This window comes from Eurosta solidaginis, chromosome 4, assembly GCF_040869045.1.
Source record: "Eurosta solidaginis isolate ZX-2024a chromosome 4, ASM4086904v1, whole genome shotgun sequence".
Classification (NCBI taxonomy): domain Eukaryota; kingdom Metazoa; phylum Arthropoda; class Insecta; order Diptera; family Tephritidae; genus Eurosta; species Eurosta solidaginis.
Genome location: NC_090322.1, coordinates 72410249 through 72434537, shown reverse-complemented (window position 1 = coordinate 72434537; position 24289 = coordinate 72410249). Strand labels below are relative to the sequence as shown.

Genomic DNA, 24289 nt, shown 5'->3' with positions numbered 1-24289 from the left:
GATGGACATGGGGGGACGAGTTCTTCCCTGAGGCACGTGAAAATCTTCATTAGTATTCTGACAACACCCTTTCATTGGTTAACTCACGATTTTGCGGTATCAAAACGACGCATGAGCGCTAATTGGAGTCAATTGGGACTCTCCACTCCAACCAACCAAGCAATCCAAAATTAAAGTCTCGTATGTAAAACAAATAGTTGAACAAATATTTATCAATAAATGTTCACAAGTAAAAAGTAGCATCCTAACAGATTTCTACTCCCTCATGGAGTACAATATAGAAGTAAAAATAAATGAAATGAAAAATGAAATTGTAAAGGATATAGCTAATGAATTCCACAAGAGTAATGAATTTATTAGTAACTTAAAGACAGCTAGTTAGAACGTTAACACTAACGGCTGAATTCTGTAATTCAGTCTCATCTCAAGTCTCTTCACAAAGAAAGAAAATTGTCAAAAATAAGCGGATATTTTAGGAAGATTAAAGTTGAATCTTGTTTAGCTAGAATTGATGGATGGGGGTACAAAAATGCATATTCAGAAAGTTTCTACGAATTCTAAGAAAACAATTTTAAAACTTGTGATGACTTTTAAAAAGTTTCTCGAATTTTAAATAAAGAGTTTCAAATCAATTACGATGCTTTTTGACATAAAATTATGTAAAAAAAATTTAGAAATTGACCAAACAACGTAAAATATATAGAATTTACATATATTTGTTTTAATTTTGATATTTTTTCTTTTAAGTAGCTGTACATACATAAAAAGTAACTATTTCATACAAAACTAATTATGAAATGAATTTATATTTGTTTATTTTTATTTACGAAATTAATTAAATAAAGAAATATTGAATATTGAATAGTCGCGAAGTAGTTCATATGGTAGTACATACATATTAATTATAATTAAATAAATCAGCATTCAAATAGATAAGGTTTTCTTTTTTCTCTCATTACACAATTCAAATATAAACGTAATAACGCACCTAAGAACACATTACAACTTCCATTATATTTAATAATTATAATTTACAAAAAAAATATCATCTATATCTCATTTTTTGTCTATTGTTTATAATTTAATGCAACTTGTTTGCCTTTTTCACCTTGGTCACTAATTGCGTTCTTGCTAGTCTAGTTGTACAATTATTCGTAGCCAATCAATGGCCAGTATCCTCTTTTCTACAATTTGGAAAATATTGAAATTAATTTCCTTTTCGAAAAACTCTGCATGCTCAGCGGAAAAATGTATGCTTTTAATTTACTTCTCCCGCAACATCAAATCAATATATTGATTTTATTGAAGCGTACATGTGATTGATGTCATGCTGATATTTATCTTGAATTTCCTTGCGTCTCAATTTGAAAGCGGCCGTAACGAGACCCATATCCGGCGACCAAACTTCTTTGCAGAGCGTAATAGCTGCGGGTACTTCAAACTTTTGTAATTTGCCTGGATGGTAAATGTTAAAGAGCATGATGTAAAAATCGTATTTTTACTGATGTGCTAGCTATTTGCAAATCAATTGTGTTCCAGACCGGGTTTGTTATTTTTATAAAATAAAGAAGGCAGTTTATAAGTTCGCCTTTTCTTCGCATATTTTATGATTTTAAAAACCCTCGTTTATACTTTGTTGTTGGTTATCATATAAAATTAAAATAAAAAGTACAATCCAACAGCCCACGTATGTATGTCAGATGTGCTAAGTTATTTAGGCAATTCAGGTGACCTCTTAAATTTGTATGCGTCGTATTTAAATACATCCGTAAAAAGGATTGACAAATCTAAATTTATGAAACCGCTAATCTGTTAATATTTTTCTCCCATAAATAACAACCCGGTCTTTAACACGGAAATTCGATAAACATAATTCTTTTGGAAGTTGTTTTTTTATTTTATTTTTTGCACTTACACTTTTTAGCATGTTCGTCAATTTCCTTAATAACTGCCTTCTCCATAGCTGTTGACGCGCATAATACTCAAATGATTTACCCTGGAAACCATTTCGTTCCGCTAGTTCTTCCAGATGTTTCTGATTTGGAACTAGCAACGCCACTGTAAATTGTTTAGACCGCCGTAAAAGCAGATATTCTCCACAAGAGGACACGTTTTCAATTCGGACTAAATTTCCCCAGAGAAACGTATTCGCCCGCCTGCAGTTTAACCAAATCCTTTTTACGGTCTGGAAGGGAATGAAAGTAAATTAATGTTATTTGGATATGGAGAAAGATACCGAGGTAGATAAAAGTTGACAAGTCACAATTTGAGTAAATCTCACAACCCTAGAGTAGCGTAGGTATTAAGTACGCTTTAGCCAGAAGTAGTCTTATATGCAAAGGCGTGAAATACTGTGATAACCATAGTGCACGAAGCATTCAATACACTTTTCCAACCGTACTTTCTTTAAAGAAAAAAAAAACGACATATAAAGTTGTTAATACGGCTTCTGATTAGGTTTTGTAACAAGTTTTCGTTAAGTGTTAGCAGTATATACAGTTGCACGTATAAGGAATCAATGTTTGACCTCTTTATCGAATATTAAATAAAAATATCATATCAAAAGCTCTATATTCTGACTTGATTGAAAACAGCATATCTTGAAAAGTACAGATGCAAACACGTCGTGTTCAATACCTGAGTATTATCTGCAATGTAGATACCCACATTCTTTATTTGGTATGTATGTACATATTTTGTATAGTGTACATCAAGCGTAGAAGAGGATTGAACTTTGATAGGCTTTGATGTGGCAGACGCGATATGCAAGGAAGAAATCATATATATGGCAGAACTGCCAAATACTACTGGAAATCACTGCTACAACAACAACTGCAAATCCCCCTGCATTAACGTTGGCTATCTGGAGATAATTATGGACTTAGTCGACCCCATTATTTAATTCATATAAATCTATGATACAATTTTTAGCGGAATAATTAACAGAATGTAAAATATTGAATACGCACAATCACCAATGATTTTAAGTACATCATCTGGATGCATTTCACCAATATCACCAGTCTTAAACCACATTTTGCCATCCACCGCACATAATGAAGTGCACACGTCCACCCATAAGTTTAACAACATTCTGGAAAACCAATCTTTTATAAGTGAATTGAAATATAAATAAAACGTATATTTGTTTTAAATGCCGTTTATAATTTACTTATCAATTAACGGCGTTTGTTATAATTTACTTATCAATTAACGGTGTTTGATCCAGAATTAGCTACAAAAAAAAAAAATTTTAGAAAGCTAAATCATTGTACTCAAGCAAAAAAATATATATTGTAAAAATCTATACTAACCGGTACGGAAGTCATGCACGTAGGTTTAATACAACCGCATCACCTTCGCATCATCTTACTGCTGGTATCAATTAAAGTCAATGGCGTGGAATAGCCAATAGGCACTCCAGTTATTAAGCAAACACTCTTGGCGAGTAGCATGAAAACATGTGCTAATGGAAGGAAACTTAGGACACTTATCCAATAACTGTTTAAATTTGGGCAGCAGCTCACGTGACGTAATTACTGTTGTGACGTCAGTTTCGCTGATACCAAGTCCATGTTTTGATCTCAAGACCCTAGCCACACAGGATTAAAAGTATCCTAAGTCCGTCTCCTGATTCTAAGCTACCTCTCCACCAATTTTCAGCCAAATCGGTTCATACGTTCTTGATTTATAAATAGTGTAACTAACACCACTTTCTTTTATATATATAGATATAATAGTGTATAAGATTAATTGAAATGTTGCCTCACTATCCTCTCCCGAACCGTCCGACCTTGTTGTAGTAAGCTGTCGTTTGGGCGGTCTTCCTCAAGAAAATCTACTTCTGATGGATTTCCATTCGCATTTGCTGTGTCTGGCATACTTTGCCTATGTTGCAGTCGAAAATCGTGCAAAGTTAGACACGCGTTTATGATTGCGCCTGCAAACTCAGGCTTCAACAACACTCCGCGCTCATGGGACAAACACGCAAACACTTTTTTTAGAACGCCGTTTAGTCTCTCTACGCAGTTTCTAGCTCTTATATGCGCAAAATTAAAATTGGTTTGGCCAGTTGTTGTCGGAGCGCGAAACGGTGTTATAAGCCATGGCTGCAGCAGATATCCGGAATCACCAATAAGCCAACTCGTATTAGCACCTAGGCTGTATTGCCTTTCCAAGAAATCTTTACAAAGACTATTTTCCCATATAAAAGCATCGTGGGTACTTTCACCAAAACGTGCGTTGCCGGCGAGTATACGTAGGTTGTAATCGCATATTAACTGCACGTTTTTTGAAAATAATCCTTTTCTATTTATATAACAGTTTTCAATGTCGGCTGCCGGCTTCTTAATTTTTACATGTGTGCAGTCAATAGCGCCAATGCATCCGGGAAAGCCGGTAGCAGAGTAAAATCTGAAAAAGAAATTAACTGGTATAAGTATATTTCATATATACACACCCAGCTTGCATTTTTTGAAAATTTTGATCAAAAAATATTTAAATATCATGCCCCAAGATGATCAAAAACGTCCAAATTTAAAAGCATTTTCTGTTCGAAATTAACGTATCGTCGGGAGAAAAATGTACTATCCCACTCAGCATTTCGATGATTAAATTTTGAATTTACCTACATATGAATACAATTCGATTACTCTTTCCGACTAAATAATGATTTATCATACAATTGAACAAAAGAAATAATCAAATATGAATACTTTTGATGATCTAAAACTGAAAATCATTTCTCGATCACTTTTTGGAATCATTTTTGAAGTCCTTTGATGATTAAATTTTTATATTTCATAAAAAACAACAAAAGGAATAATCAAATATGCTTACCTTTGATGATCAAAAACTGAATATAGTTTTTCAATCACATTTTGGAATTTTATTTGAATCAAATGTATTTACTTTAGGTGATCAAAAATTTATAATCATTTTTAATTCAGATTTTTGAACTTTTATGAATATATTTGTTGACTGAATAATGAATTTTATACTTGTTAAAATTTTACTTTTCAATGAAGATCTTATTTTTTCACATACACATATTTTTTCAATAATGAAGCTCAGAAAAAATATATAAAAATTTTATTATTTATATAATTATACATATTCTTCAAGACAAGAAATAATGTAAATGCTGCTTGTGACCAAAGATTTCCCCAACCATTTCTCCACCTTCGGCTTCCCGGAAAATACATAATAGTTGGATAATACAAAGGTTGTGAGCTATTTGAACCCCAGGTAAGTGAAACTCTCTTGACATATGTACCTGGATATGTCTTCAACATCCCGTACCGCATCGTATTTTATGATATTGGTGATCATATGTAGCTGATGTTGGATGTTGTAGTCGCAGGTGTATATCGGTCAAGTTTGTTTGCAAGTTAGCTGTGGTTCGAATAGCTTACTTTCGCATGCTTTCTTCCCCTGATGAAATAAAATTATTATGTAGTATCCTATTTTGAATGAGATATGAAGAATAAATGCATTATAATGGCATTCAAAAATCTCAACCAAAACGATTGAAATATATTTACGAATACGATAAAAAAAAAATGACTGTGAAAAGCAGTCAAATATTACTCTAAAACAATTAAAGCTCAATTTTACAATGATATCAAATATGAATAAAAAGCGTTTCGAAAGAGGAATCATAAATGATTATTCAAGAATAATCACATTTATGGTACATTTTTCTCCCGACGATACGTTAATTTTCGAACAGCAAATGCTTTTAAATTTGAACCTTTTTAATCATCATATTTAAATACTTTTTGCTCAAAATTTTCAAAAAATGCTGGTTGGGATAAATGTGATTATTTTTTAATAATCATTTATGATTCATATGTATTTCGAAACGCTTTTTGTGCATATCTGATATCATTGTAAAATTGGGCTTTAATTGTTTTAAAGTAATATTTGAATGTTTTTCATAATCATTTTCTGATCATATTCGTGAACATATTTCAGGCATTTTGGTTGAGATGTTTGAATCATTTTTGAATGCGATTATCATGCATTTATTTTTCATATCTCATACAAAATAAGATACTACATGCTAATCTTATTTCATTAGGGGAAGAAAGCATGCCGAAGTGAGCTATTTGAACCAAAGGTAATTCGCAAACAAACTAGACCAATATACACCTGCGACTACAACATCCCACATCAGCTACATATGATCGTCAATAACTTAAAATACGATGCGGTGCGGGATGTTGAAGACATATCCAGGTACATATGTCAAGAGAGTTTCACTTACCTGGGGTTCAAATAGTTCACAACCTTTTGTATTGTGTAATGGTTGGATTTATATTTTCTGGGAAGCCGAAGGTGGAGAAATGGTTCGGGAAATATTTTGTTAGGAGCAGTATATACATTATTCCTTCTCTTGAAGATAAAATTTTAATATATTTTTTCTGAATTTCATGATTGAAAAAATGTGTGTATGCGAAAAAATAAGATCTTCAATCAAAAGTAAAATTTTAACAAGTATAAAATTCATTATTCAGTCAACAAAGATTGTCAGAAAAGATTCAGAAAACTGAATGAAAAATTATTAAAAATTTTTTATTTGATATGATTTTTGAATTTTGATTCAAAATTTTATCACCTAAATGCTGAGTGGGTCAGCTTTAATAATAAGTGTAGCCAAAGTGGCAAGGTTAAACTATGATAAACGTTGACTGGAGTTTAAACCAGCACTGAAAAGCTTACCCGCTTGCTCTTAAAGTACTTACATTTGTTTTGCGGCATCTTGCTCATCGACCGTAGTAGGAAATTTGATGTAGCTGCACATAAATTCTGTTTCTATAACGTGCGCAACCTCCTTAATCGATCTACTGACCATCGTCTTGCTCAAGGAGCAAACAAAATCCTGCCCAACATCTCGAAGAAACGAGCCAGTTGCAAAATAATGTACTGCTGACAGCATCCTAAGTGCCTTTGGCACAAACGTCGTTCTTTGCCCGTTCTTCATGTACGGGCTGATTTCGTCGAGCAACACGATAGCTGCTCATTTTTTAAGCGAAAGAGCTCTTCGAAGCGTACTTCAGGTAACTGAAAGGGGTCCGTTGCATCCCGTAAATGTCGTCTGTGTGTGCGCAACATGTTTCGTTGGTCAGTTGCCAGAGCAAATAGTGCAGCCGCAAACATTTTTCCTACGAAAAAAGTACGCCTCCCAAGGCAGTCGGTTCTATGTACCGGAGCGACTCGGGATTTTTCCCGACCAAGGACTGTCATTTCAGTGTGACCCCATCTAATTTGTTCCGTCCCTCCCACAAATTGTCATCCTCCCAGCAGCTCCTTGCAGCAGGACTGCTCCATATTCTCTTACTCCGGGAAGGCATCGAATCCAATCCGGGTCCGTCTCCTGACCCCGGTCCTGAAAAATGGTTTTGCTGCATCTGCCGGAAAAGAATATTTTTAGGACGGTCATACTCTGTTCAGTGTGTCTCGTGCACGGGATGGTTGCATCGGACAGGTTGTTCTGGGCTTGATCCCAAAACCCGACGTCCACGTAACTTTTATAAATCTTTTGTGGCTCCTTCCTGTTCACGCCCAAGGGCGTCCCGTAGTCTACGTCTAAGCGCCCCCCCCCCCCACTACCTTCCAGCAGCCCCGCTGCTCAGCAAGCCACAACAAGTACCCGCTGCTGCTCGCGCCCCACGGCGCCAACAACTCAAACAGCTGCTACCACTCATAACTACAATCTTCGTAATAGAGTCGGAAGCAATGCTGAGCAACAGCCCCTGCCCCCGTCTTCCCCCCCCCCTCTTTTCCGGCAGCAATCGTGTAGGTCAGGGAAACAGACTCTTAGTCCCTACCTCCGTTTGCACCGTTTGCCAGCACAGAATATATATGTTTGCGACATCCGCCCAATGCAGCTCCTGCCTTGGGTGGTGCCACTTTCCTAGATGTTCTGGTCTCCGCGACGGCAACCCCCGACGGTTTTCATCGCGCCATGTTGCCAGGTCGCAAACCCAAATCATCCGGGTACCCCAATGCTTGCCCAAGGACGCCCAGCCCTAGGTCCACAACAGCAATTGCGTCCTGGCCTTCCCCAACCCAGGCGTAGTCACCCGTCACTTACCCCCAGAGTGGCGACGTCTCCCCTTATGCACTTCAGAATTCTGCAGTTAAACTGTAATGGACTAACTGGGAAGATTACGGAGATAGTCGATTTCATGAAGCGGCACAACATCCGCATTGCTGCGATTCAAGAGACTAAACTCACAGCAAGATCTGCATTGCAGACCTGCTCTGGGTATAACGTCCACAGGAAAGACCGCGAGAGCGGAAATGGATGCGGTCTCACGTTTATCATACACCACTCTGTGCAATATTATATATTTGATCCTGGCATCGACCGCAGGGACAATGTCTTAGAACGTCAGGGCCTATCTGTCCGATCAGGCGATGCAAACCTAGAAATCATCAACATCTACATCCCTCCTGCCACCTGTTTCCCCAGTGGATACCGCCCTAATATCAGGGCCTTACTCACTGGCAACAATCGCACTATCTTAGGCGATTTCAATGCCCATCATGATCTATGACATCCAAACTTGCGGGCGGACAGCAGGGGTGAGATGTTGGCGGATCAAATAGAAGAAAGGACGTTCTGCACAATAATCGGAGACGCCCCCACACGTATGGTAGGAAGCTGTCACAGCTCGCCAGATATCTCAATCGTGAGCGCAGAACTCGCAAACTGCGTCAACTGGCAGCCGATGGTAACATTGGCATCCGACCACCTGCCCATACTTATTTCGCTTGAGCGTACCGCCGACTTTATCGTCACTGAAAAACGCACTTTCATAAACTTCAAAAAAGGAAAGTGGGAAGAATATAAATCCTTTACAGACAGCCGCCTAGCTGCCCTCCCTATCCCGACTGATGCCCGCCAAGGGGAGCGTGCCTTCCGTAAGGTCATTAAATCCGCCTCGGCACATTTCATTCCCGCCGGGAGAGTTCCCGAAATCCGGCCCACTTCCCGGCGGAGGCCGCAAACTTAGCGAGAGAACGTGACCTTATAAGACAGCTTGATCCAGGCGACCCCCAAATAAGGGATATAAACCAATGCATCAGATTGCTTGCGGATGAACACAAGCGGGCGAAATGGGAGGAGCACCTAAGAGGTTGTAACCTCTCTACCGGTGTGGGTAAACTTCGGTCCACCGTAAAGTCCCTATCGAATCCGACTAAGCACAAAGACAAAGTTTCCATCGGTTCCCAAGGCAGTCGGTTCTATGTACCGCAGCGACTCGGGATTTTTCCCGACCAAGGACTGCCATTTCAGTGTACCCCCATTTGATTTGTTGCGTCCCTCCCACAAATTGTCATCCTCCCAGCAGCTCCTTGCAGCGGGACTGCTCCATATTCCCTTGGCCCGGGAAGGCATCGAACCCAATCCGGGTGCGTCTCCTGACCCCGGTCCTGAGAAATGGTTTTGTTGCATCTGCCGCAAAATAATCTTTTTAGGACGGTCATACTCTTGTCAGTGTGTCTCGTGTAAGGGATGGTTGTTCTGGGCTAGATCCCAAAACCAGACGTCCACGTAACTTCTATAAATATTTTATGGCTCCTTGCTGTTCACGCCCTAGGACGTCCCGTAGTCTGCACCTTAGCGCCCCCCCCCGCCTACCTCCCAGCAGCCCCGCTGCTCAGCAAGCCACAACAAGTACCCGCTGTTGCTCGCGCCCCACGGCGCCTACCTACAATCTCCGTAGTAGAGTCGGGAGCAATGCCGAGCTCCCCCCCCCTTTTTTTCCGTCAGCAATTGTGTAGGTCAGGGAAACAGATTATTAGTCCCTACCTCCCTTTGCCAGCACAGAATGTATATGTTTGCGAAATCCGCCAATCGATGTAATGTAATGTATTGGATTAACTGGGAAGATCACGGAGATAGTCGATTTCATGAAGCGGCACAACATCCGCAATGCTGCGATTCAAGAAACTAAACTCATGAATTGCAGACCTTTTCTGGGTATAATGTCCACAGAAAAAATCACGAGAGCGGAAATGGAGGCGGCCTCGCGTTTATCATACACCACACTGTGCAATATCATATATTTGATCCCGACATCGACCGCAGGGACAGTGTCTTAGATCGTCAAGGATTATCTGTCCGGTCGGGCGATGCAAACCTAGAAATCATCAACATCTACATCCCCCTGTCACCTGTTGCCCCAGTGGATACCGCCCTGATATCAGCGCCGTACTCACTGGAAACAATCGCATTATCTTAGGCGATTTCAATGCCCATCACGATCTATGGCATTCAAACTTGCGCGTGGACAGTAGTGAGATGTTAGCGGATCAAATACAAGAAAGGCCGTTCTGCACAATAAACGGAGACGCCCCCACACGTATGGTAGGAAGCTGTCACAGTTCGCGGGATATTTCAATCGTGAGCGCAGAACTCGTAAACTGCGTCAACTGGGAGCCGATGGTAACATTGGCATCCGACCACCTGCCTATACTTATTTCGCTCGAGCGTTCCGCCGACTTCATCGTCACAGAAAAACGCACTTTCATTAACTTTAAAAAAGGAAAGTGGGATACAAATCCTTTACAGACAACCGCTTTGCTGCCCTCCCTATCCCAACTGATGCCCGCCAAGGGGAGCGTGCTTTCCGCAAGGTCATTTAATCCGCCTCGGCTCGTTTCATTCCCGCCGGTAGAATTTCCGAAATTCGGCCCACTTCCCGGCAGAGGCCGCAAGTTTAGCGAAGGAACGTGACCTTATAAAACAGCTCGATCCCGGCACCCCCAAATAAGGGATATAAACCAATGCATCAGATTGCTTGTGGATGAACACAAGCGGGCGAAATGGGAGGAGCACCTAAGCAGTTGTAACCTCTCTGCCGGTGTAGGTAAACTTTGGTCCACTGTAAAGTTCCTATCGAATCCGTCTAGGTACAATGACAAAGTCTCCATCGCCTTTGGCGACAAAGTGCTGTCGGATTCGAAAAAATGCGCGAGCGCTTTCTGCCGACAATATATAATGCATTCTACGGTCGACACAAATAGACTGAGGGCCAACAGACACGCACATAAACATAAGTTCAGCGCGTCACCAATTACCATCACCGCCAAAGAGGTTGAGGATGACATCGGTCATGCTAAACCATCCAAAGCAGTGGACCCAGACGGCATAGCCATGCCAATGCTTAAAAGCCTAGGGAAAGAGGGTTTCAAATATTTAGCACATGTTTTCAACCTGTCTCTTTCCACCTTTGTCATACCCGAAAAATGGAAAATGGCCAAGGTGGTCCCGCTACTAAAGCCTTAGAAACCAGCTAACATAGGAGAGTCATATCGCCCGATATCCCTCCTATCGCCAGTAGCCAAGACGCTTGAAGCCATTTGCTGCCCTACTTCAAAGCAAATTTGCAGCTAGCCTGCCATCAGCATGGCTTCAGAAAACTCCATAGCACCACCACCGCGCTAAATGCCATCAGCACCCAGATAAATTGCGGTTTAAATCAAAACTCCCACCATAGAACAGTACTCGTAGCGCTTGACCTATCAAAAGCTTTTGATACGGTCAGTCATGACACGCTGCGCTTCCCAAGGCAGTCGGTTCTATGTACCGGAGCGACTCGGGATTTTTCCCGACCAAGGACTGTCATTTCAGTGTGACCCCATTTAATTTGTTTCGTCCCTCCCACAAATTGTCATCCTCCCAGCAGCTCCTTGCAGCAGGACTGCTACATATTCTCTTACTCCGGGAAGGTATCGAACCCAATCCGGGTCCGTCTCCTGACCCCGGTCATGAGAAATGGTTTTGCTGCATTTGCCAGAAAAGAATCTTTTTAGGACGGTCATACTCTGTTCAGTGTGTCTCGTGCAAGGGATGGTTGCATCGGACAGGTTGTTCTGGGCTTGATCCCAAAACCCGACGTCCACGTAACTTTTATAAATCTTTTGTGGCTCCTTGCTGCTCACGCCCAAGGGCGTCCCGTAGTCTACGCCTAAGCGTATCCCCACTACCTTCCAGCAGCTTCGCTGCTCAGCAAGCCACAACAAGTACCCGCTGCTGCTCGCGCCCCACGGCGCCAACAACTCAAACAGCTGATACCACTCATAACTACTACCTTCGTAGTAGAGCTGGTTGCAATGCTGAGCATCAGCCCCTGCCCCCGTCTTCTTCTCCCCCCCCCCCCCCCTCTTTTCTGGCAGCAATCGTGCAGGTCAGGGAAACAGACTCTTAGTCCCTGCCTCCGTTTGCACCGTCTGCCTGCACAGAATATATAGGTTTGCGACATCCGCTCAATGCAGCTCCTGCCTTGGGTGGTGCCACTTTCCTAGATGTTCTGGTCTCCGCGACGGCAACCCCCCGACGGGTTTCATCGCGCCATGTTGCCAGGTCGCAAACCCAAATCATCCGGGTACACCAATGCTTGCCCAAGGGCGCCCAGTCCCAAGGCCACAACAGCAATTGCGTCCTGGCCTTCCACAACCTAGGCGTAGTCACCCCTCACTTACCCCTACAGTGGCGGCGTCACCCCTCATGCACTTCAGAATTCTGCAGTTCAACTGTAATGGACTAACTGGGAAGATTACGGAGATAGTCGATTTCATGAAGCGGCACGACATCCGCATTGCTGCGATTCAAGAGACTAAACTCACAGCAAGATCTGCATTGCAGACCTGCTCTGGTTATAATGTTCACAGGAAAGACCGCGAGAGCGGAAATGGAGGCGGCCTCGCGTTTATTATACACCACTCTGTGCAATATCATATATTTGATCCTGGCATCGACCGCAGTGACAATGTCTTAGAACTTCAAGGCCTATCTGTCCGGTCAGGCGATGCAAATCTAGAAATCATCAACATCTACATCCCTCCTGTCACCTGTTGCCCCAGTGGATACCGCCCTAATATCGAGGCCTTACTCACTGGCAACAATCGCATTATCTTAGGCGATTTCAATGCCCATCACGACCTATGGCATTCAAACTCGCGGGCGGACAGTAGGGGTGAGATGTTGGCGGATCAAATAGACGAAACGGCGTTCTGCACAATAAACGGAGACGCCCCCACACGTATGGTAGGAAGCTGTCATAGCTCGCCAGATGTCTCAATCGTAAGCGCAGAACTCGTAAACTGCGTCAACTGGCAGCCGATGGTAACATTGGCATCCGACCACCTGCCCATACTTATTTCGTTCGAGCGTACCGCCGACTTCATCGTCACCGAAAAACGCACTTTCATAAACTTCAAAAAAGGAAAGTGGGAAGAATATAAATCTGCAACAGACAGCAGCTTTGCTGCCCTCCCTATCCCGACTGATGCCCGCCAAGGGGAGCGTGCCTTCCGTAAGGTCATTGAATCCGCCTCGGCACATTTCATTCCCGCCGGGAGAATTCCCGAAATCCGGCCCCACTTCCCGGCGGAGGCCGCGAGCTTAGCGAGGGAACGCGACCTTATAAGACAGCTTGATCCAGGCGACCCCCAAATAAGGGATATAAACCAACGCATCAGATTGCTTGTGGACGAACACAAGCGGGCGAAATGGGAAGAGCACCTAAGAGGTTGTAACCTCTCTACCGGTGTAGGTAAACTTTGGTCCACCGTAAAGTCCCTATCGAATCCGACTAAGCACAAAGACAAAGTTTCCATCGCCTTTGGCGATAAGGTGCTGTCGGATGCGAAAAAATGCGCGAGCGCTTTCTGCCGACAATATATAATGCATCCTACGGTCGACAAAGATAGACGGAGAGCCAATAGACACGCACATAAACACAAACTCAGCGCGTCACCAATTACCATCACCGCTAGAGAGGTTGAGGACGCCATTGGTCGCCCTAAACCATCCAAAGCAGTGGGCCCAGACGGCATAGCCATGCCGATGCTTAAAAACCTAGGGAAAGAGGGTTTCAAATACTTAGCACATGTCTTCAACCTGTCTCTTTCCACCTTTGTCATACCCGAGAAATGGAAAATGGCCAAGGTGGTCCCGCTACTAAAGCCTGGGAAACCAGCTAACGTAGGTGAGTCATATCGTCCGATATCTCTCCTATCGCCAGTGGCAAAGACGTTTGAAGCCATTTTGCTCCCTTATTTCAAAGCACATTTGCAGCTAGCCCCTCATCAGCATGGCTTCAGAAAACTCCATAGCACTACCTCCGCGCTAAATGTCATTAGCACCCAGATAAATTGCGGTTTGAATCAATATCCCCACCATAGAACAGTACTCGTAGCGTTAGACCTATCAAAAGCTTTTGATACGGTCAACCATGGCTCGTTACTGCAGGACCTGGAAGGGTCCACCCTTCCCCCATGTCTTAAAAGGTGGACCGCAAATTATCTGGGTGGTCGGCAGGCATCGGTGCAATTCAGAAACGAACCATCAAAACAAAGGAGAATTAAACAAGGGGTGCCACAGGGTGGTGTCCTATCCCCGCTTTTGTTTAATTTCTACATATCTAAGCTACCTTCACCACCGGAAGGAGTCACAATCGTTTCCTACGCCGATGACTGCACAATAATGGCCACAGGCCCAGGCCCAAAGATCGATGAGCTATGCAATAAAATAAACGGCTATCTCCCTGATCTCTCCAGTTTTTTCGCCTCGCGAAACCTGGCATTGTCACCGACTAAATCTTCCGCGACCTTATTTACAACATGGACGCCCCAAATGTCGACCATATTGAACATCCACGTCGATGGCACTACGCTACCGACTGTCCTACACCCCAAAATCTTGGGTGTGACGTTTGATCAGGATCTACATTTTGGTGCGCACGCAACCGCAATTGTTCCAAGAATTCAGAGCCGTAATAAAATCCTCAAATCCCTTGCTGGCAGTACCTGGGGAAAAGATAAAGAAACGCTCTTGACCACATACAAAGCAATTAGCCAGCCGATTACGTGCTACGCGTCACCCATATGGTCGCCAAGCCTAAAAACACCCACTGGAAGAAACTACAGGCCTGCCAAAATACTGCTCTCAGAATCGCCACGGGCTGTCTTCTTATGTCCCCAGAACACCATCTGCATAATGAGGCGAGAATACTCCCCATCAGGGAGAGAAATGAGATGCTGACCAAACAGTTTCTGTTGAATACCCAGAAACCTGGGCATCCCAACAGACATCTGATTGACGAACCAGTGCCGCCTAGGGGCCTAAGGAGTCATCTCCGTAAGCATTTTGAGGAAATACGGCACCTGAGAACCCAGCCGTACGAAGCGGAAAAACACAAGCAGGTCCTTGGTGAACTCCATAGACAGAAGAAAAATATCCAGAACTCGCAGAAGAGGAACGCATACTCCCCAGGGAAACGCGTGTCACTCTTGCTCAACTTCGTTCTGGATACTGTAACAGGTTAAACTCTTACCTATCCAGAATCAACCCCGACATACAAAATGTATGCCCTGCTTGCAATGTGTCCCCACATGACACCAACCATCTCTTTAATTGTAATGTGGAACCAACGCCTCTAACACCCCTTTCCTTATGGTCCACCCCTGTTGAAACGGCAAGTTTCCTTGGACTCCCGTTAGAGGATATTGATGACAATTTGTGATCGGTCGCGGCTATTAGGTGGGGCGAGCATTGCTACAACAACAACAACAACAACAAAGTTTCCATCGCCTTTGGCGACAAAGTGCTGTCGGACGCGAAAAAATGCGCGAGCGCTTTCTGCCGACAATATACAATGCATCCTACGGTCGACAAAGATAGACGGAGAGCCAATAGACGCGCACATAAACACAAATTCAGCGCATCACCAATCACCATCACCGCTAAAGAGGTTGAGGACGCCATTGGTCGTGCTAAACCATCCAAAGCAGTGGGCCCAGACGGCATAGCCATGCCGATGCTTAAAAACCTAGGGAAAGAGGGTTTCAAATATTTAGCGCATGTCTTCAATCTGTCTCTTTTCACCTTTGTCATACTAGAGAAATGGAAAATGGCCAAGGTGGTCCCGCTACTAAAGCCTGGGAAACCAGCTAACATAGGTGAGTCGTATCGTCAGATATCTCTCCTATCGCCAGTGGCAAAGACGCTTGAAGCCATTTTTCTCCCTTATTTCCAAGCAAATTTGCAGCTAGCCCCTCATCAGCATGGCTTCAGAAAACTCCATAGCACTACCACCGCGCTAAATGCCATTAGCACCCAGATAAATTGCGGTTTAAAGCAATACCCCCACCATAGAACAGTACTCGTAGCGCTAGACCTATCAAAAGCTTTTGATACGGTCAACCATGGCTCGTTACTGCAAGACCTGGAAGGGTCTACCCTTCCCCCATGTCTTAAAAGGTGGACCGCAAATTATCTGGGGGGTCGGTAGGCATCGGTGCAATTTAGAAACGAAACATCAAAACCAAGGAGAATTAAACAAGGGGTGCCACAGGGTGGTGTCCTATCCCCACTTTTGTTTAATTTCTACATATCTAAGCTACCTTCACCACCGGAAGGAGTCACAATCGTTTCCTACGCCGATGACGGCACAATAATGGCCACAGGCCCAGGCCCAAAGATCGATGCGCTATGCATTAAAATAAACGGCTACCTCCCTGATCTCTCCAGTTTTTCGCCTCGCGAAACCTGCCATTATCACCGACTAAATCTTCCGCGACCTTATTTACAACATGGACGCCCCAAATGTCGACCATTTTGAACATCCACGTCGATGGCACTACGCTACCGACTGTCCTACACCCCAAAATCTTGGGTGTGACGTTTGATCAGGATCTACATTTTGGTGAGCACGCAACCGCAATTGTTCCGAGAATTCAGAGCCGTAACAAAATCCTCAAATCTCTCGCTGGCAGTACTTGGGGAAAAGATAAAGAAACGCTCATGACTACATACAAAGCAATTAGCCAGCCGATTACGTGCTACGCGTCACCCATATGTTCGCCAAGCCTAAAAACCACCCACTGGAAGAAACTACAGGCCTGCCAAAATACTGCTCTCAGAATCGCCACGGGCTGTCTTCTTATGTCCCCAGAACGCCATCTGCATAATGAAGCGAGAATACTCCCCATCAGAGAGAGAAATGAGATGCTGACCAAACAGTTCCTGTTGAATACCCAGAAACCTGGGCATCCCAACAGACATCTGATTGATGAACCAGCACCGCCTAGGGGCTTAAGGAGTCATCTCCGTAAGCATTTTGAGGAAATACGGCACCTGAGAACCCAGCCGTATGAAGTGAAAAAACACAAGCAGGTCCTTGTTGAACTCCATAAACAGGCGTCGGACCTTTATGCCGGGAATTGCCCGGTGAATCCAGTGCTTAACGAAAATTATCCAAAACTTGCGGAAGAGGAACGCATACTCCCCAGGGAAACGCGTGTCACTCTTGCTCAACTTCGTTCTGGATACTGCAACAGGTTAAACTCTTACCTATCCAGAATCAACCCCGACATACAAAATTTATGCCCCGCTTGCAATGTGTCCCCACATGACACCAACCATCTATTCAATTGTAATGTGGAACCAACGCCTCTAACACCCCTTTCCTTATGGTCCACCCCTGTTGAAACGGCAAGTTGACAATTTGTGATCGGTCGCGGCTATTAGGTGGGGCGATCATTGCTACAACAACAACAACAACAACAACAACAACAACGAAAAAAGTACATACATATTAGTAAAACTTAAAGAGCACAAGGCAATTTGTAAAGTAACTTGTCCTGAATTAACTCTTTCTATGCATATATGTACACATTTACTTACTTATAGCTTCTAGGTGGACTGATTTGCTTTTTTTTGGTTTTGGGAATTGAATCTTCCAAAGTAAATACCCGTAGCACAATATTTTTCCTTTATTATTATAGTCAAGGGATGATTATCAATTTCTTAAAATACCATCTTAAACAAAAGTTGACGATTTATATAATGAATATTGAACTTTTTCTCTTGCAATTAATTCAAAGAGTACAACAACGAAAAAAGAATTTGTGTTTGTTATTATATTTTTAGCTATTGATGACAGATCCTATGTTCCATTTCGATTGTTCCATCGATATGATAAAAACTCCCCACTATTATATCGCAAGGTGAATTGAGTGCGTTACAGAAACAGTTTTCATATCGAAAGCGATACGAGCCTTGTCGTTCGTTGTTATAACGCAAGGTTATAGAAACGGGCTACTGATCGAACGAATTTTAATTCGGTATTATGACACTCATTCGATTAAGACTAGTGTCATTGTTCGATAATTCAGTAAATTCAACCGTTCAGAAAAGCACATTCCCATCATCTGTCTAGTAAAATAAAAGCAAAACTATTTATGAAAGCCAAATTGAACTTCCTTAACCCTAACGCCATAGTCGTAACCATACTCATATCCATAACCATCGCTATTGTCATCGATTAATGGTGCCATAACCGTAAACAGCTGGGAATGTTTTGTTTATAAAAAGTGATTGTGCAAAGTGATTGCAAAATTTGGTAATTTTTAATCAAAATAGTGTAAAAGAAAACATTTTTAATAGTATTTTTATTAATATTGCAACAAATTGGGTGCATATCTACATGGTGAAACAATTAGGTGGTGAATAAAGCCCCATATCTACACGTATCTCAATGTAAGCTCTTCACATATTAAAAGTTTAACAAATTAATAAGGATTTCTGTATTCTTACAGATTTAGTTAAATATAGCACTACATATAGGCGAAGATTTATATATATTTGAGTGCAAGGACGTGAATTTAACAGTAAGTATCTTCAAATAAAACACGGAAACTGCCACACAAAACCTTTTGGCGCATAGAACCGGCTGCCATGGGAAGTGCATTAATACTCTGTCGTTATATTTGGTAGGGTCTGTTAGGGATTGACGGTTGACCATATATACCAACACCAGCAAAGCGGTTGCATATCCTGAGGTGCTCTTACCGTTTGGTCTGCTGGTCGATCAGTTGCTTGATCTCGGCATTGAGAGCAATAATTTTCTTATCTCCTGGGTTGGGGTTTCGTCTGCCTGCAATACCTTGCTATCGCATCTATGAACCGCACTATATATAATGGATAATTAAGAAAAGAAGTAAATAAAACATATATATTTATTCCTGTTTAAGCTAACATGAGCAGTGACGAAGAAATTGACAACTTGTTCCTCAGCATAATGGCGTTATATGCTGAAAGAAGGAAATTAAGACAAAAAAAGCGATGGCATTCCCGCCCCATTAATGCTAATAGTACTCAAGCCGGATATCACTTGTTCAGCATCGTCTTGTTAGCAGCATGCGATGCTAAATACCAGTTTACCGCTGTAAGCGTAGGAGCTTATGGAAGTCAAAGCGATGGAGGCATTTTTCATGCCACAAGGTTTGGGGAAGATCTGTTGGAAAATCGATTACTACTTCCACCAGATACTGCTCTTCCATTATTATAATGAAACCATATCCGGGAATGAATACAAGGGAACAGCGAGTTTTTAATAACAGACTGTCGCGGACCCGCCGCGTTATAGAAAACGCATTTGGGATTTTGACTGCGCGATGGAGAGTATTGAAAACCAAAATGGAGTTTTATCCTGAAAATGCAGAAAAAATCGTCTCGCATGTTTAGTGCTGCATAATTTCATTATGTTCCATACTAGTCGGTGGTATTGCCCAGAAAACTACACTGACGGAGAAGGGGCGAGTGCAGAATGAAGGAACGAACTAAGAACTTGTGGAGATCCGCTGCGGACAGTACACTCATTTCGAAGAAGGGGTCGAAATAGTACATACGAGTATCGGTAATACCTTACCAACTACTTTATGACCGATGGTGCAGTAGCATTTCAAAATCACATCGAGTAATATATTTCAGGAGGTAAGAACGCAACTTATATACACTTATCTAGAAGTTATTTTACATTTTGACTACCTCCTTATACATAGATCATTTCGGCGGAAGGCGGATACACAACAAAACAAAGCAACAACCATTGGTGCTGCACAAACACAATGCTGCTACAAAATCATAAGCTTTTCAAATTATTTTAACATAGAATAATATAATTTATTTCATTTTTTTCTGTACACATACAATAAAGAACGATACTGAAACAATACTTCATATACTTTTAAAACATATATTATGGTTTTTTATATATAAAGTTAGTTCAAATTATTTCACTAAATCAAAAATTGGTAAAAATTGCAATTCTGCCTCGTGTATATTAAATAGAGCATAATATAATACCACAAAGTTTGTATTTTGCATTCTTATTCTACTTTTGCACTTTAGTGTTTACACATACTAATATTTAGTATAAAATGGAAAGTGCAAAATTCAAATTAAATATTTTGCCGGAAAACGAAAAATTTAATTCAAAATTTTGAAGGAAAAAGAAAAAAAAATTTTAAATACATATTTTTTGCACTTTCATAAATACGCAAATTTAGTTCATATAAATAACTTTAAAAATTCGTCACGAACTTTGAAACTCTTTGAGCAGAACTTTTACAAAATCTCTTGTATGCAACTTTGTTTCTTATTCAATTTTGTTATAATAATGTGCAAGTTAGAAAGTGTTAAATTTTCATCCCCTAATGCATGAACAAAAATTTACGTTTGAGCTATTACTAACCAATGGGCACTAAAGCTGCATACTCAAAGATTACCTAAAAATCAATTCTGGCAATGTGTAAACTTTGAAACTTTTATATACGTATACGATTTTTGTTATAGATTATGCTATATTTTAAATGAATATCAATAATAACACATACAGCTGTGAACTCGACAAAAGCAGTGTGAATTATAAACGCTATTTTTTCCTTTTATTTATTTTCGTTAATTTTAGAAATAACTTCAATGAATTATATAACCAAAGACATGTAAACTATTTTCGAAAACATTTTCGGGAAAATGCGAAAATTCGAAAGGTGTTAAAAAATCTTCATGCAAATTTCAAACTTTTATTTAGAGTTTTCAGAATTTTTTTTGGTATGAAGTTTTGTAGTCCAATCAATTTTAGTATAACAAAGTGCATGTTTGAAGTCTCTCAAAAATCGCATTGATTTTTCCCAATTTTTTTTCAAATAGCGTTTTAGATTTGGTTCCAAACAAAGAGTAAATATTTATATGGAACCAAAAAAATTCTGAAAAATCTAAATAAAAGTTTGAAATTTGCATGAAAATTTTTTAACACCTTTCGAATTTTCGCATTTTCCCGAAAATTTTTCCGAAATAAATTTATATTTGTTTGGTTATACAATTTATTGAAGTTATTTCTACGAAACGAAACGAAAATAAATAAAAGGAGAAAATAACTGATAAAATACATCAGTAATTTTCAGTGCTATTTTAGTGCTCGCAACTGTACATCAATATATGTTACGAATAAAACTATTTTCACTATTAATATGAGCAGGGGTTTACATATCTAGTATTATAAAAACTTAAGTTCTTGTGTGTGTTTCTTTGTTACATTATCACAATTCAATAGTCACCATATTTTTTTATACTCGAATTATAATACGTTAATTATAATAATTAATATAGGGTCAACTTTCGTGTTACATGCAATACAGCATGTAATATATTAATAAATAAAGAAATTAAAGTATCACAATTCGATTTTAAATCTACATTTTGTACTTTCTTAGGAGTCTCAAATAAATCTACATACAAAAATTTTTGCTACTGCTATTGTGAACAAAACTGTACATCCATTTATAAATACAGTTTGTACTTTCATTAAGAATCTCAACTAAACATCCCGTGGCATATTTGCAGTCGCATTCATATTGACATATTAAATATATGTCACGGGATGTATTCAGATTTCATTACAACTTAAAAGGAAATTAAATAGAAAAATCAGTCAATTTCTTTATAAACTAAAAAGATCGGTGTTGCTACTGAAAGGCTGGCGTTAAAAAGCGTAAAGAGGCAGACATACAAATATGTATAAAAAGTGGATATACAAAAACTTCTTACTTACATATATTTGTATGTCTGCCTTTTTTGGTAATTATTTACTTTAGCTCCAAACTGATAAAACACGTCCAGAAATGTTGGCAGAGGTGTCGGGTGACGGGTTTTGACCTCGGTATAAATAATCCAAAGGCGAAAATTAAAAAGTTTATTTCAGGCAATAAATATTTTCAAAACCCGGTTTCAAATTTTCATGTGGCTACATTTTTGATGATTTTGTTGTAGATCACAATTATGCAGAAATAATTTAGATCGCGTACCCGGCGTTGGATCAGGCTCTCGATTTTGGCTCAACCGGGGGTTATTTGTTTGTTTCTGAACACCTTTTGATAGAAGCAAAATGTTTTTTTTTTGTGCCTTTGTATTGACCCCGAGGTCAAGACCTGCCTTTTGACATCCCTCCCGACATTTTTGGACGTGTTTTAGTTGTTGTGAGCTAAAGTAAACAATTACCGATTTGTAGTGCCAGCCTTTTGGTTTTAAAATTACAAAAATGGCAATCACCCTACTGGTTGTCATACAAGTATTCCACAATCTCTGCTTCGTCGTTCTCCTCAATCTGAGCTTGCATGACTATCTCAGCGCAACGTTGCATCACCACCGCCTGATTTTTCTTCTTCAAACTTGATATGACGGACTTATTTCGGCACTGTAATTCTCGCGGCGAGCTCTACGCGCACATACATCCCTAAAAGTTTGGACGGTCTCTATTATGACAGCGTCCAATTTATCACGCAAAGCTGCCATTCGTTTTCGTTCCCGAGAAGTTGATGGCTCAGACTGCGGTTGTGGCATCGGAGACGACTGAGATAAAGCAGGTGAATGCTGCGCTGTAGGAATAGGAGGGGACTGTGTATTTATAGATAACAGCTCAGGTAAAGTAGGAGTTGCAGGGTGTGACTCGCAAACGGTGGGTATATTTTTGCCACCTTCAACACTTCTGTTTTTATTTTGAGAGCTATGCCGCATTCTGTTGTAATAGAAAATTTGTTCATAATCAAACATGTTATGTAATTCCATTATACTTACGGTCGGGGTATAATGTGGGCTCTTAAGAACTGAAGACTCTCTGAGAAAACCCACTGCCTTCCATCAGACGCGCTACTTCCTGAAGTGTTTTTACTGCTCCTTATCTCTTTACTAAAACGCTCTCGTAAATTCCCCCATCGCCTTACTGGTACTGCCACTATTGGGAATAATCACACCTATGTACGCACATATTATAAGATTATTCATTATTACTTACCATCTACACCTAAATTCTCTGCTATATCCTTCCAAGCGGCACTTTTTTATTTGCATCCCTAAAATCCCGGTTTGCCTTGTCATAAAGGCATGGGAAATCGCGTACAAATTCAATTAATTTGCAGTCATCCATTATGATCTGCATAAACAATAAACGAAATTAATTTGTCTTTCAAATAAACGAAACAATAGAATTTTTAATTACCAAAACAAAAAATCGGCAAACAAAAAAATTATACACACATACACAAAATGGCAAAAAATTGGCGAATGAGCAATCAGCTGTTTGTGGATATGGCAGAAAACCAAAATTCAATTGGTTGGCTATGGTATGGTTATGGCGTTATCGTTATGGTATGGCACCATTAATCGATTACATTGATTTCCATAAGGTAGGTTCGATCAGCTGTTTTATCTGGTTATGGTTTTATGGTTATAAGTCACCATTAATCGGGCCTTTAGCCGTGTTTTTTTTCACACGCGTATACGTTTACGTTTGCGTATGAGAAAAATGTCTATCCTCGCTTAGATAATGCTTAGGAGACCCATCTAGCGGCAGTGGTTAAATAACTACAGCAACAGCACAGGGTGTACCGAAAAACGGAGACACAACCCTCTGATGGCCATAGGGTATAACATATAGTTGAATCAATTGCGTTGAATTGTGGACACACATAGAATTAGTGTAGAGGGTGAAACAAAGACACATATTTCAGTTACATCTGAGTATAATGCGTATTGAAATTTAGGACAAATTTTATGCGCAGCAATGTCAGAGGTGTATTTAAAGTTTGTCGCTTATCAGTCCATATAAACTTTAAGCGTAAACGTATATAGAAGTAAAGGGCGAATTAATCGATTACATTGATTTCCATAAGGTAGGTTCGATCAGCTGTTTTATCTGGTTATGGCTTTATGGTTATAAGTCACAACCATAAAGCCATAACCAGATAAAACAGCTGATCGAACCTACCTTATGAAAATCAATGTAATCGATTAATGGTGCCATACCATAACGCTAACTCGATTACATTGATTTCCATAAGGTATGTATGATCAGCTGTTTTTTCTGGTTATGGCTTTATGGTTATAAGTCACCATTAATTTGCCCTTAAAAAAAACACAGCTTTTCCCACC

The 24289-nt window shown here is 40.6% G+C and overlaps 2 long non-coding RNA genes and 1 pseudogene across 4 annotated transcripts; 1 reads left to right on the top strand and 2 right to left on the bottom strand.

Annotated features, from left to right (window-relative positions):
- Positions 1-696: 696 nt before the first annotated feature.
- On the bottom strand, positions 697-17994 carry LOC137249958 (long-chain-fatty-acid--CoA ligase 4-like; annotated as a pseudogene).
- Positions 17995-18372: 378 nt separating this feature from the next.
- On the top strand, positions 18373-21437 carry LOC137249962 (uncharacterized). 3 transcript variants are annotated; one of them, XR_010952653.1, is made up of 5 exons: positions 18373-18422; positions 18523-18559; positions 18619-18690; positions 19054-19795; positions 19864-21437. It is a non-coding gene; the product is annotated as an uncharacterized lncRNA (long non-coding RNA). The 3 variants fall into 3 exon arrangements; XR_010952652.1 differs by having other exon boundaries at positions 18384-18559; XR_010952654.1 differs by having other exon boundaries at positions 18384-18559; positions 18797-19795.
- LOC137249963 (uncharacterized) lies at positions 19968-23575 on the bottom strand. Its single transcript, XR_010952655.1, has 4 exons — positions 23358-23575; positions 23154-23291; positions 22937-23093; positions 19968-22877 (listed from the first exon to the last, which is right to left on the bottom strand). It is a non-coding gene; the product is annotated as an uncharacterized lncRNA (long non-coding RNA).
- Positions 23576-24289: the final 714 nt, after the last annotated feature.